The 13928-nt window shown below is 30.2% G+C and overlaps 1 protein-coding gene across 1 annotated transcript in view; it reads right to left on the bottom strand.

The window, feature by feature from the left end:
• LOC123015655 (5-hydroxytryptamine receptor 1) overlaps nt 1-13928 on the bottom strand; it is a 28635-nt gene that overhangs the window by 8033 nt on the left and 6674 nt on the right. Inside the window, exon 2 of the mRNA XM_044415526.1 lies at nt 5821-5858. The gene's annotated coding sequence lies outside the window, so the exon portion shown is untranslated. The remainder of the gene's footprint in view (nt 1-5820; nt 5859-13928) is intronic.

Genomic DNA, 13928 nt, shown 5'->3' on the forward strand with positions numbered 1-13928 from the left:
TACAAATTCAAAAAAATTTGAAAATCAAAATAATCATTCAAAGATAATTCCATTAATTTTATAGGCCATTAAAAACCAATTGATTTGCCATAATTAAGTAACACTTCTAATATATTTAATAGATGAAATTGGAAAAACCTTCGACTATATAACAGTTTCATTTATTTTTTATCCGTCGTAAATATTGGCCAGTTTTATTTGAATCAGCCGTAGAATAAGTTGAATACGAGTCGCCTATTGGTTCCCCAAACTATAATCTCCACACATATGCAAATGTTCCACCCACTTAAATTACTGGTAAACATCAGAGATAAATTGTTTTATGTTTGTTTACAACAAACAGAGCATCAAACACTTTTTAAAAACGATCAAACATTTTTTAAAACGATTAGTGAGCAAAAAGATAACGAAATTTAAAAAAGATATTTTTTTCATAAAAATAAGTTTCAAGTCGAAAATTAGTCCGTTATTTACAGTTATACCTATTTGCTAAAAATAATTCACTTAAACAGTAAATTATTATACTTATTATTCAAAAGAAATAACACATTCGCAATGTTATAGTTCACTCTTAGAAATTAAGTAAGTATGCAGAGACACACTTTTAGAATAATAGTAAAATTTCATAAATCCAGCACGTTTTCCATGGATTTTAAAGCTTAAGACGTTAGAAGTTATAAAAGAAAAATTTGGTGAAGAAGACGAAAAATTGCATAGTTAAGCGCAGAATTATAAAACTTTGAACAAAATAAGCTTAAGGGGATGAATGTCGATGATAATACTGCATTGTTGTAAGCAAGAATAAATTTAACGAGCACGATAATTATATGAATCTTTCGTATGTCTTCTATTTTGTCAAAACAAGAAGTTCATAATTAGTGTCATCATTATTCTGTTAAAAGAAAAACCTGTCACATTCAAAAAGCGCTCTTAGTTTAATGATGAATCTAATATAAAATAAAAACAAAACTGTACTTCCTAAAAACATAAAACCTATGTTCAAACGACGTTCACATTAAATATAAATGAAAATGGTAAAGTTTGAGCCCACACAGCACATATTCTACAACTCACATCTTCCATCTTGCGATTATACGAACACAAAAAGAAATGGACCATTTCGAGATCCGTTGTGAGTGGTGAAGTGTCATTTTTCATGTTATTTCAGCAACCCTTCACGTATTTTATCTCCAAGTTAGTTAATTTGTTAACGTTTCTTCAAATTTGATATTCCGTTTATCTACGAGGAGGGAAACATACATCGGCTTAATTTAAGAAAAACACTTGTACTAGCTGTCGGTTGATTTAAACAATATTATCATTTCTACCTGCAACAATGAAACTTTCAAGTTGAATACACATCTGCAGATCTTCCGGTCCAGTTATTCAACGAAATCATCAGTTGCATCAATACGACACGATGTAAGTCGTATCGTACTTTTACGCCAAGTCTGAATTTACATTTTTCTAAAATAATATTTACATACGAACGACCATCTGTTGAACTCACTTTTAAATAAACCGAAGAGATCGTTTTGGAAGCTGAAACTGAAATCAGTAAATCAAGCTTCGCATCCCTCACTTAGATTGTGTTTGTTTGCCCTCAATATGCACCACACTCCTTGCTGCTATTTTTAAGCTCGCCCGGAATGAATAAGCTCCGGTTGAAGCTCATTAATAATCTTTAGTTATTACATTCATAAATTAACTGTTTCTCGTCGTGACTAACACAACAATACATGTCAAAATATTCTTATTAACTAATTAAATTTTAATTAAACTGTATTATAGTTGGTAAAGTACTGGAATCAAAATTAATTTTGGCTAGAATATAAAGGAGAGGTACCAACGTTGTTCCTAATATCGTTATAATTAACATCTCGATCTTCACGTTGGTGGTAATTTTAGTTTAACTTATCGGATTAACTCGACGTGGATGGCCCGCATCATCTAAGCCTAGAGAAGCTTTTTGCCGTAATGTAATTACGATGTGTGTATTTTGTGTATGTCTGTATAAGCATCTGCGATAAAAACACTTTTTCCTTTTATAAAAGTTTTTTTACCATATGTAACGGTGTATAATTAAATTTCAAACCGGAAATAGATTATACTTGATGGATACACTTTTATCACTTTTACATTAAAAACAAGAAAGTTATTCCTTACGCTTGATCCAATAATTAATATTTCATGTTTATTATCTCATTGAATATGCTACTGTTTATTTTAAAAAAAGTTTCTTCAAACACAAGCCTATGACTGAAGTTGTGTAATGGTTAAATATAAAAGTTTAAATCAACATATGAACAACCGCAAAACTCTCATTTCAAAGTTCAGTTTCTCATTTTCAATAATATTTATTGAATTTTATTTTTGCATCTAACAGAAAAATATTCATCCTGACAGAAAGTATAGATTGTTATTACCTGCAATATTACACGAATATTCTGAAAAATTGGCACGCACTAAATCGTAAGGTAGCATGAAACGAAATATAATAAATAGAGAATATCTGTTGTCTATTCCACACGCCTGAAAAATGTAAAATTTCGACAGTTATGTTGAGTTTATTAAAAAAAAAAACAGAAATAAATATTTCTTGAAAAATCCTGACCTGATCTGATATGCAAAAAAAAGATAATCGTGATCCCAATATTTTTTTTTGCATAGTGATTATGAAAGTTGAATTTTCTTCACGACTAATCGTATAAAAAGTTATACTTTTTTAAACAATCTCTATAGTTATTTTTATAGTTTCTATAAAGTTCGTTACGAAGAGCTCGCGATACATTACGATTTGATTTATCAAATTGATATCTTTTTGGTCTCGGGCAGAGCCCTCGTTAATAAAGTGCAAATTCGTGAAAAAAAGTATGACTTTCAAAACTAGTTGTACAAATAGCTATAAAAAATAAACAACAAAACTCAAAAATTTGATATCAACTTTATCAATGTAAAAAATATTCATATACATACATATCTTCCCAATACAAGTAATATTATAACTAGAAACTTCTTGTTCTCGTCAATTATTACTACATTATTCCGTCCGTAGATTATACAGTAGAATAATTTTACTAATTAAAATTACTCACCGGAATAATTTCAGCTCTTGCTTATGTATTAAATAATTTCCCCACTTCAAATGCACCTTGCACTGTTTTCATTCTTTTCTTAACATTAACAACAGTAATACATCCAAAGTATAAAAAGTATGAAAACCAGCAATTTTTTAAAATCGTTTGCCTTCAGAAAATAATATTGATTAATAAGTGGAAGTTCAATTGTGAACGAACATTCTATTGAAAGTTATTAATCTGACATTTGACACCTCGGCGGGTGTATTAAAAACTATGGTCCGTTCACAACACACTCATATCACCGCCAACTATGACGCCAATTTTAAATAAACACGTTAAGATTACGAATTTTTTCTTTCAAATTGTCAAGTTACGCATAATATTTTTCTAAATTAGTATTCAATTGCTTCTATAGCAATTTTTCTTACTTCTGGGGGAGCGCACTACTCCATTTCAACAATTTTAATATCAGATTCACACACTATTTCAATATTTTTTTGACATTTCTAAAATATCTAAAAATCAAACGCAATTTTGATGGCCTACCATTGATTGTGAATAAAATAGTATACAAACCTTATACATAAGCACTCGGGAGAATGCCATATTTACCACCTCGTTTGTAATGTACTATTTCTTGTCAAAATTAAAATTTATATCTCGATAAGATCTGCATGTATTTTAGACCAAAAATTCATTTTCACTTTTACGTTGGTATTTCAGATTTTATTGTTTTTCATGGCACACTAGCATCCAAGAAATTTCATGTGTATTTTTCAGACAAACAGAATTATTTCCCAAACTACAAGGTGCGCCAGAACTCGCGCCTCAGAGAAAATTTTCAAGTAAGGTAACATACCAGGAACAAAAAATTCTATCTGTCAAAAAATTTTGACATTTAATTTTTGACATTTGACATTTTTTTATATTTATTTAATGATACTGATGATCTTGTATATGTTTTTTTATAATTACTTAGTAAAGGGACAAAAATTTTGCCAATAAAAGCCACAAATAACATTGAACGGAGTTACAATTTAGGATACAGCTTCCTTGTTTCCTCTTTTAATAGCTTATAGCAAAAAAAAATGGAAAAGTGCAAACTTCGAAATTTTTATAGATAAACTTTTTTCAACATTTTTTCCATGTTCATGGTATCTTACCTCATATGGCATTTTTCTCTACGGTGCGAGTTCTGGTGCACCCTGTATTAACTTTTGGGAAAAAAGTTAAAAGGTAAAAAAGATGTAAAATTATCTTCATTTGGTTCTAAATTTTCTGTTTAATATACACAACTTTAAGCTTAATTACCTACATCAACAAAAGAAAACGTATGTATGTATAAATAATCGTTTAAAATTAAAAAAAAAAAACATAACAATTGCGCATTTCTTAATATCAATAATTACACTGATATAGTATGAATATAATGATAATGGTGGAGTATGTCAGAGCGATCTCTCAATCAACGCTCGAGTGCTAATTATCTGTACTTATAGCGTTCACATGTGTGAAAATGACATTGTTTGTTCATCAATTTACACCCATTGTACACCATTTTAGAAAACATTTACGCCTGTTACACTTCTGAATTGTTTGTAGAACGTCCGACAGTTGTTGATTCTTGTACTCGTTTTGAACCAGAGAGAAAATCCGGAGGAAAAGCAAGTAATTATGCAGCCCTTCTGCTGGTTTTATTAGGTCAACTGGAAACTAAATCTCGATTGAAACAAGAAACTTCCACTGTTAATATTGACTTTTGCCACTAAAGTTTTTAATCGATCGAACCAAAAGAAAATTGGTAATTCTGTTATGTGTTTGAACAGTAAATTATAACGTTCCTGTACTACAAACAATAATATTATTCCCTGTGGCGTTTGAGAAACAAGCATGAATACACACTATTGTCAAATACCTACTACTGACCCAGGAGGAGCTGCTATAAATACCTACCACCGAAAGCGTTGGAGAAACTAACTAGTTAAATTATAGAGAAATATGTGCAGGAATTTACAGTGATTGTGCAGCAGTGTGGCGGTTTAACAACATTAGAACGTGCAATTGTCAAGCCATTTGGCCAAGCAGCTCATAACAAACTCGAAAATTAAAGGCAAAACACGAAGATTAGGTAAAAAACAAGTTAAAAAAGAAATGTTGGCAATACAAAGGTAAAGTTTGTTAATTACAATAAAAGTCCAATTTTCTATAATGTCCTCCAAAACATATTGTGGCAGTTCTTTACTCTTAACAGGATTAAAACCAAATCTTCCCTGCGGCGAATCGAGACTCTGGAATAACAATGTCGAGGGTCATCGTAAATTACCGAAAATAAGTAATTCATCTTTGTCTGTCCACTGTGCATCTTAATTACAGTCTGGACTAATTTTCCGTAATATACCGAACAAAGAGACCATTTGTTGTTATGTCATGGTGATGCCGCAATGCTCCTACCAAAGATACATCAAGCCAAATTTTCGTTCTCACTAATGAACAACTAAAGTCATAGTTTCTGTTACATTCAATGCAAATGTGATTAATCGAAACCTGAGAAATTATTCGCTAAATTTTAATTTAATAGAACAAAGCGTCGTAATTATAATAACTAATTAGTCGAGGCTTTTATTGAAAAACAACGGCAAATCGCTGATTAAATTTAATTAATTTGTTAAGCAGAGTATTCTAGTTTTCTCACTGACAAAAGCGACGCCTGAAATTATGTTAATGGGGGAAGATTGCTTACCTTCAGCCATTTCCGGGGACGTTAGAGTGCATCCGCCTCTGAAAATCAAACAAAAATTGTTCGTTAAAATCTATGAAAGAAAACACTGTATAAACCTCAATATTAAAAACTGTGATATAACTAATTTTTCTTTATCATTCATAATTAAAAATTTGTGTTTTTGTTGTATAATTTTTTTCACTACATAGATCAGGCATTCGCCTGATTGGCTGCTACACGTTAAGCCTGATTGGTTTCGACACAATCCCATCTCGATTTGACGTCACAATCGAATGCATCTGCTTTTGATCTTAAACTTGCTTTTCAGTTGTCTGCAGGTTGGTTGTAACCAAGAAAATCTCGCATATTTTATTAAAAAGAGTTTTTCGTTTTCCTCCTGGCTATTCGTTTCTCGAAATTGAAAACAAATTACTTTACGGATTACCCGATGAATCCCCTCGTTTTAATAATAAGAGATGACTCCTCCATCTACCTATCTTAAGGACTCTCCTAGCAAAATCAATCCCCTTTATCCTCATAAACTAGTTACCCTTTCAGTAATTAAATACTTAATATAATATGTGAGACACGTCGTCCGAATGTAGGGTGTGTCATTACCATTCAACGTCAGAAACGTGTTCAAAGATGTTCACAAATCCTCTCTAACTAATGTCAGTGTTCCCTGAAGACCGCTCAGATCGGCATGCGACACGAATATATTTTCCACTCCACTTGCTCCTATCCGTTGGAGTAAATTGATATTATGTTCTAAACAGTCTTATGCCGTTTAGATAAAACCAGCAGTATCCTGAATTATTGGCGCTAACAATTATTTAGTGCCAACGACTGAAAGAAAATAAAGCGATTGAATGAGCAAAAGAAGCACTTGTTGTCTCAATTCGACAAGATAAAATGTATGTACAGGGTGCTGCATTTTGGATGTCCGAATAGAGAATCTCCGAAACTAAGAGGTTTAGCCAAAAACGAGTGATACATTCTGGGGGCTCATTTTTTGAGAAAATAATATTGGTTAAAACCGCATCCCGCGCTATCGTCTTTTGTTTTCGACTTACAGACAAAAGTTGACATTTTGGCGAAATCTAAAAAAAATTATATCTTCGTTATTATAGAAGTTACGGATTTGAAATAAAGACATTATACAGGCACTTTTTTACGAGGAATTTAATAATGTAGTTAACAATTTTTTTCAGTTATTAGTTTAGACGTAATAAGATAAACTTGTATTTTTTTAAATGGAAATCATAGGCGGCTATGGCAATTTTGAAAAGCTTTCTCAATTAAAAAATATATATTTGTAACAAAATATTTTTTTTATAAATATACTTAAAAAGTGAAATACATATTTTGTGGGATAATAGTTGGCCATGGAAAAACTATTTCACTCCAAATGTGTAAATAATAATCAATATGAGTTTTGTGAACTGTAAAATAGATGAAAAAATAGATAAAATTATAAAGATTTAAAAAATACGATACGGTAGAAGCATTGAACACATATGCGAGCGCTTCAGAACAAAATTATTACATATTTTTAAAAAATCCAAAAATAGGAAACACAAATGTGTCAACAGTCAACACAATTACAAAAAACATTTTTTTGATGATCTAATGGAGGTAGGAAAACGTTTCACATAGACGGAATTTGGGTATTTGAATAGCCATATCGTCATTTTTGTGTCATATTAAATATATTTTATTGTAGAATTAAAGCGGCTTTTTTTTACAACACTCTATATATCACTAGAAGTTGCAATGGTAATGTTAGCTTGTTTAAAAACAAAGAAATGTTATTAGTCGCCAATAAGTTGATTTACAATTTATTTTGCATCTTTTTCATTACTTAGTACTTAGAAAACTCTTTCATTAGTGACACTGGTTGAATATAATATAGTTTAAATCCTTTTGGTTGAAAATGCAACATTTTTTCATGGCCAACTGCGAACAAAAATCAAAGATAATTTTTTGCTAAAAATGTATTATATAATAATTTGTTACAAATATATATTTTTTAGATAAGAAAAAAACAAGCTTTTTAAAAATGACATAGCCATCTATGATTCCCATTTAAAAAATACAAGTTTATTTTATTACGGCTAAAAAAACAACTGAAAAAAATTGTTAACTACATTATTAAATTCGTAAAAAAGTGCCTGTATAATGTCTTTATTTCAAATCGGTGTCTTCTATAATAACGAAGATATGAATTTTTTTTTAAATTTCGCTAAAATGTCAATTTTTGTCTATAAGTCGAAAACAAAAGACGATAGCAAGATGCGATTTTCACCAACATTATTTTCTCAAAAAATGAGCCCCCAGAATGTATCACTTGTTTTTGGCTAAACCTTTTAGTTTCGGAGATTCCCTATTCGGACATGCAAAATGCAGCACCCTGTACATAAAAAACGAGTTAATCATGCATTTACAACTGAAAAACAATAGCAAAGCCTAATAAAGATAAACTCTATTAAAAATATAAAACAAGTGCATACCGTCCTTGCTCGAAAACTCTKAACTGCCAAACATGATAAAAATCCTCTGGTATTTTTGATAAAACCATGATGGAAATCAATTAAGGCGCGCCTAACATTGCGTACTCAATTATTCCTAGCATGGCATTTACAATATTGAAGCACAAATGCTTCCATATTCTACGCCCTCTCGATATTAGTTAGATATTAGAATTCGAGTCGACGAAAAGTTTGTTTTTTTTTTTAATCAATTCAAGTTTGAAATCATAATTCTTTGAGTTATTGATAAAATGTCGTCAGTACATTAGTAACCCCTATTATAAAGGACGAAATTTATAACAACCTGGAATCTATTTATAGAAGAAAGAGCTTCATTGTCAGTTTCTTTCAGCGACGAGTTTCCGAAGGCACTTTGCTGCTTTTACAGCGAAATAAACGCTTTTAATCGAAAGAGAATTAAAACTTTTTTTGAAAAATTTTATCGACAGCTTTAAAACGAAATAAATTCTCAATGTGATAATCCTTTAAAAACACGTACACTGAAAATCAACCTCAAAGCTTATTCTTTCCATAGCACTGTCTATTTTCTATCAAAATTGTGACTAACGTTCTATTAGTTGAGTAAATATAGAAGAATGAACGACTATTTGGATCTTAAATCGTCTCTAAGAGCAAATCAAACAACGAAATAAATTTCAATCGTATTTGTGTGTTTTCCTACTACGATTGCTGTAAGAAAATCGATTCAATAAAGAATAATATTTCCGACACCTACTATGTATTAAAAAAATAGTAAAAAAGTTCTAAAATGCAATTGCGTTTTTACTTATGTCAATAAAATGCAATCACTACAACAAACATTCCTGCCATTTCCAAGCAATGTTTAACTTTTCCGACTTTCCATCGTAAAACGACACTCGTTTGATTTTTATCACCTGAAACATTGTTGTAATTTTACGACAATTCCAAAACTCCAATTACTTTCATAAAATTTCCAAAAATAAAAACCACTTATTAAGATCAAAGAAAGCTTTAGTCGCACATAATCGACTGAGACATACATTACTCGAATTCAGGAGCTTTTAATAAAATAAACTGAATGTTTTTCAGCCGTAAAACGACCAAATTTAGACTTTGTCTAGTGTTGTTTGTATTGTAAACATTGTTCCAACTGAGTGTGTCCGAAAATAATGCACCTATTTTAAATATTCCATCCAAATATTTCTTGGTGAGTTTAATATTCACAAGTCTGGAAAAACGTACATCATTATAATGGTACAGACGAAAGCAGAAATGGCTTAATAAATCTCAGAGATAACTCAAAGTCCTCGACCATAGAACGACAACATTACTCGATTTTTTTCTCCCCAAAGAATAATTAATCAAAGTGACAATGCAAACTTGCACCCGATAATAATACAAATTAGATTTCTTCTCTTATAGGCGTCGATTGCGATAGACTTCAGTATACACGAAAGCAAGAACATTATTATCTTTCTGTTTTAATTGGGTATGGTAAGAGGATTATGTTTCTCATAAGCCAAATCACAACACCTTCATCCTGTTGTACGCGATCTCGTCGTACCTTCGCTGTTATTACTCCCTCTAGAGTCATCCAGATGGAATTCGAAACGGACCACTTCTGAATCCCTAAACTCTACGATGTCGTTTTATTAGACTGTCCCCTTTTACTAATCCCTACAATACAAATGGCGAAAATGGCAATTAAAATAGTTTATTGGTAAAAATAAACTAAATGGCAAAAAATGTTTGCTAAAAGAAAAAAATTATAATCGCCTCCAACATTTCCTAAAATATGACAATTTTATTAAAAAAGACTTTTATAAAAACAGGATGAATAAACTTTTAAACATAGTGAAATACACCAAGTTACAACTCGCGTAACAGATGAACCAATCAAAAGCGAACGTGATATGTTTATCAAGAAAGCATTCGCATACGTTTATCTCAGTAAAACTTGTCAAATTGTCTAAATAAGAGTTGCCAAACCGATTATTTTGTCCCAAAAATCGCACACCCATCAAGAAATGAACACACTTCACTTTGTTTACTTGTTTACAACGCATTACCTCGAATGTTAAACAAATCATCAAATGGATCCTCCATTCTCGTCCTGTCCAACACGTTTCATACAAAATACAGACAATAAATAATAAGTAATAAATAATAAATATTTAATTAAATGCAGAAGAAATGATGTATTAAATTTCTAATAATCAGCGGTTAAGACGAGTGTTAAATTTTTTTAACAATCGATAGGTACTGTTAAAAACGGATAAAAAAAACACTTAAATTTAAACACTTTTATTGATAAATTACAAAATTAATCGGACTGACAGCGGTAATCGTCATTCACATACATACAGGGTGAATATAAAGTCTGGAACCAAGCGGTTTTATTTTTAATCATTTGCCTCCAGAAAATAATAATTAATATAAATTAAAGTAATATAAAAAATGTGATGGTATTTTCAGAACGAAATTTTGTTTTGTTTTTGCGTTATGCGATTTTTTTTGTCAAAATTGCAATTTATGTGAAAAATTTTTTTTGAAAAAATTTAATATAAAGCAGATAGTTGTAATCCTTAGAGTATAGCTTTTATGAGAAAAATGTTTTTATAGTGGGTTGCCATTTAAAAAAAAAATTTTTTGTAGAACTCAAAAACAAAAGGAAATTTCAAAAATTTTTATTCTTGTTAAATCTTGACATTTTTATAGTACTTTATCACTCATCAATTAGTTTTTTTAAAAAATAAATAGTTTAAGCAAAAAACGTTTGGTTCCATACTTTTTATTCACCTGATATAACATCCCTTAACACAAAGAAAATGTGTCTTATTACAATTATAATTACTTACATGTTTTAGGAAATTTTTTTAGCAAACATCATTTCTTACTAAATTATTCCGATCTCAACTCACAACCTTGCTTCCCAAAAAAACAAATTTTTATTTATGATTTAATTCCCATTTCTAATAATATAGACACTTCTCGACACAAAAACTTGGATAGATGTGAATGAAAATTGTAAATCCCTTAATGTTTATTCAAAATTAATGAAGACAAATATATACATTCCAGATAGTAGGGAATTAAGACACCTCAGACGAGATGATCAATAATGAATGTGGGTGTGTGAGCGCATTTAGGGATCAAATTGAAAAACTCACTTTAGCAGCGTTGTTGACACTTGCACGAAAAAAATGTTTTAATAACCGAAAGAGGAATGATAAATTATCAAACCCACGTTTATCACGTCATATAAATCAAGTTAATATTTTTCTAATAATAATAATAATTAACAAACACGCTTTGATTAATTGATTTTGATAAAATGATTTTTTGCCATTAATAAAACCAATAAAGAAATTTAAAATTTTCACTGGTGAAGAGAACAAGTATCAGATCAAGTGTTTGTTCGCTACAGACAATGTTTGCTTGGACCAAACATGCCTTTTAGTAGGAAGTTATATAAAAGTTTCACATCGTTTAAGTACGGAACTCCTAAGTAAATTTGTTTCTGAAGCAGGTTTGAATAGGTGTACATACATACACGTGTTGTTAATTATACACCGCTCTGATTGGATTAACATTATTAATTTTATCAGACAACGAAGCAAATTTGCAACTATATACTGTCTCAAGGACTTATCGTCCAAAAATAATTAATATTTCAGCAACATTAGAAAGACACAGAGAAAAACTATATTAAGACGAGGCAAAAATTTAATCATAATGTAACAACTCATTTCATGTGATGATCTGATGAACTTAAATGAAATACTCTGGTCCAAAATGCGACAGCTAACCTTTTTATTTCTTATTCTGTTAGCTTCGTCACGAAACATTTCCGGCTTTATCTCCTCTTTACTTCCAAAGGTAAAGCAGTAAAATGTTTTCGAATAGCTTTTACTTAATTGAAAAAAAATATATTATTTTCACAAAAGAAAGACAACGTTTATCGATGATAGTGCGTTCAGAAATTCTTCTTCAACACGCACGATAAAAAAATAAACACGTAATCATTACCTTAATTAGGAAAGAAGGCATAAAACATTTATGGTACCTTGACGATACTTTTATACGTGTTTTTCACTAAATTTCTTAATGTTTTCATATAACTGGTCCCCAATTGAAAGAAGAATTTAATCTAATTTACATTCACTTAAAATACAAGAAAAAAAAATCGACAGTAAATATGCCCTTTTGACTTATGAATTTTTCCTCGTTTTACTTTTGTCTTATCTCGGCCGTGTGGTTTAATCCCGAAAAAAGTGTATTTCTTAAAAGCGAGACACGTGATATATCTTATTTAATTGCCACCGTTTTCTTCCTTAATTATCCATTGTTCTCTGTGGTGTCCGCTTTCATTTCCTTTCGGAGATCGCGACGACGGCGACGCCTCCACTAGGATATCGAACATTACTTTCTCATTCAACGTCCTGATAGATTTATCGCTGTTTTTATTGCGAGATTCTCACTATAAGGACCTCTTTTGATAGTGTTTGATTAAGAGATTGGGATAATATTAGATTTATTAACATGCTCTGTTTGTCTAGCACTTTACAAGTATTTTTTTCTCTGTGTTTAATAATATTTAATGAAATAATAAGATTAGACAAACTTTTTTTATTAATATAATATGATTAAGTGTTGTTTGCACTTGGTTATTAAACGAATTCATCAATAGTAGGTGGGTAATATTGGAATTTCAACATTTTACAAGTTTATAAAGAAAAAGTCGTGAGCACGACAGGTATTTATTTGGGTATTCAGCCTCTGGAATACGAGAGGAATTTTGATATTAATTTCAAAACTCAAACAGAAACGCAACCATTTGTAATGTATTTATTTATGCGATGAATGAATAAAATTTAGAAGGTTTAGAAAAAACATGGTTTTGATGAGCTGACTTTTGCGTTGGTTGAACATCAAAAATTTGTTATTGTATATTATGCAATATTCACAAATCATGAATGAATACTTGGTTGCATTTCCGTTCTAAAATTAATTCTGGCAAATAAATTTTCATTCTCTAGGTACAGTGAAGTTTTATTAATTGCTAAATATATAAAAAATTAAGGATAAGAGCTGTGCTATTTTAAAGAAAATTTGTAGGGAAGCCAGATTTATCGTCAAGTCCAAACGTGACTACTTTTTTATGCGAACCCTCTCCGTTTCTTATTTCCAAACATAAAATCTTGCAATAAGAAAATAATATCCACATGTGCAAAACGAAACTCGGCAATTCCGAACTTCCTAAATAATGAATTTTATTCTAAATACAGACAAATCCTGAATATTTTGGAGTACATACCTAGCATTGAAGTATACTTTTATCAAAAAAATTTTCAAAATTTTTGTAAAATATCGGAATTTCAGAAATGTGTTTTTCAAATCTTGAAAACTTGAGGATTATTGTTGAAGTTTCAGTTTCAAGTTGAAATTGTAGAATTTCAGGACAAAAAAGTGAAAAAACAGAATTTGGAAACTTTTTTAATATTTAAAATTTAGAAATCTGCAAAATTTAAATTATATGTTGAAGAAAATCAACGTTAAATTGCTATTTTCATTATTTTATTGTCCATTTTTCTGTTGTTATTTTTGTTGTTGTTTAGA

The sequence above is a fragment of the Tribolium madens genome, unplaced genomic scaffold (genome assembly GCF_015345945.1).
Source record: "Tribolium madens isolate multiple individuals breed KSU strain unplaced genomic scaffold, Tmad_KSU_1.1 Scaffold_19;HRSCAF=116;Tcas5.2_LG9, whole genome shotgun sequence".
NCBI lineage: Eukaryota > Metazoa > Arthropoda > Insecta > Coleoptera > Tenebrionidae > Tribolium > Tribolium madens.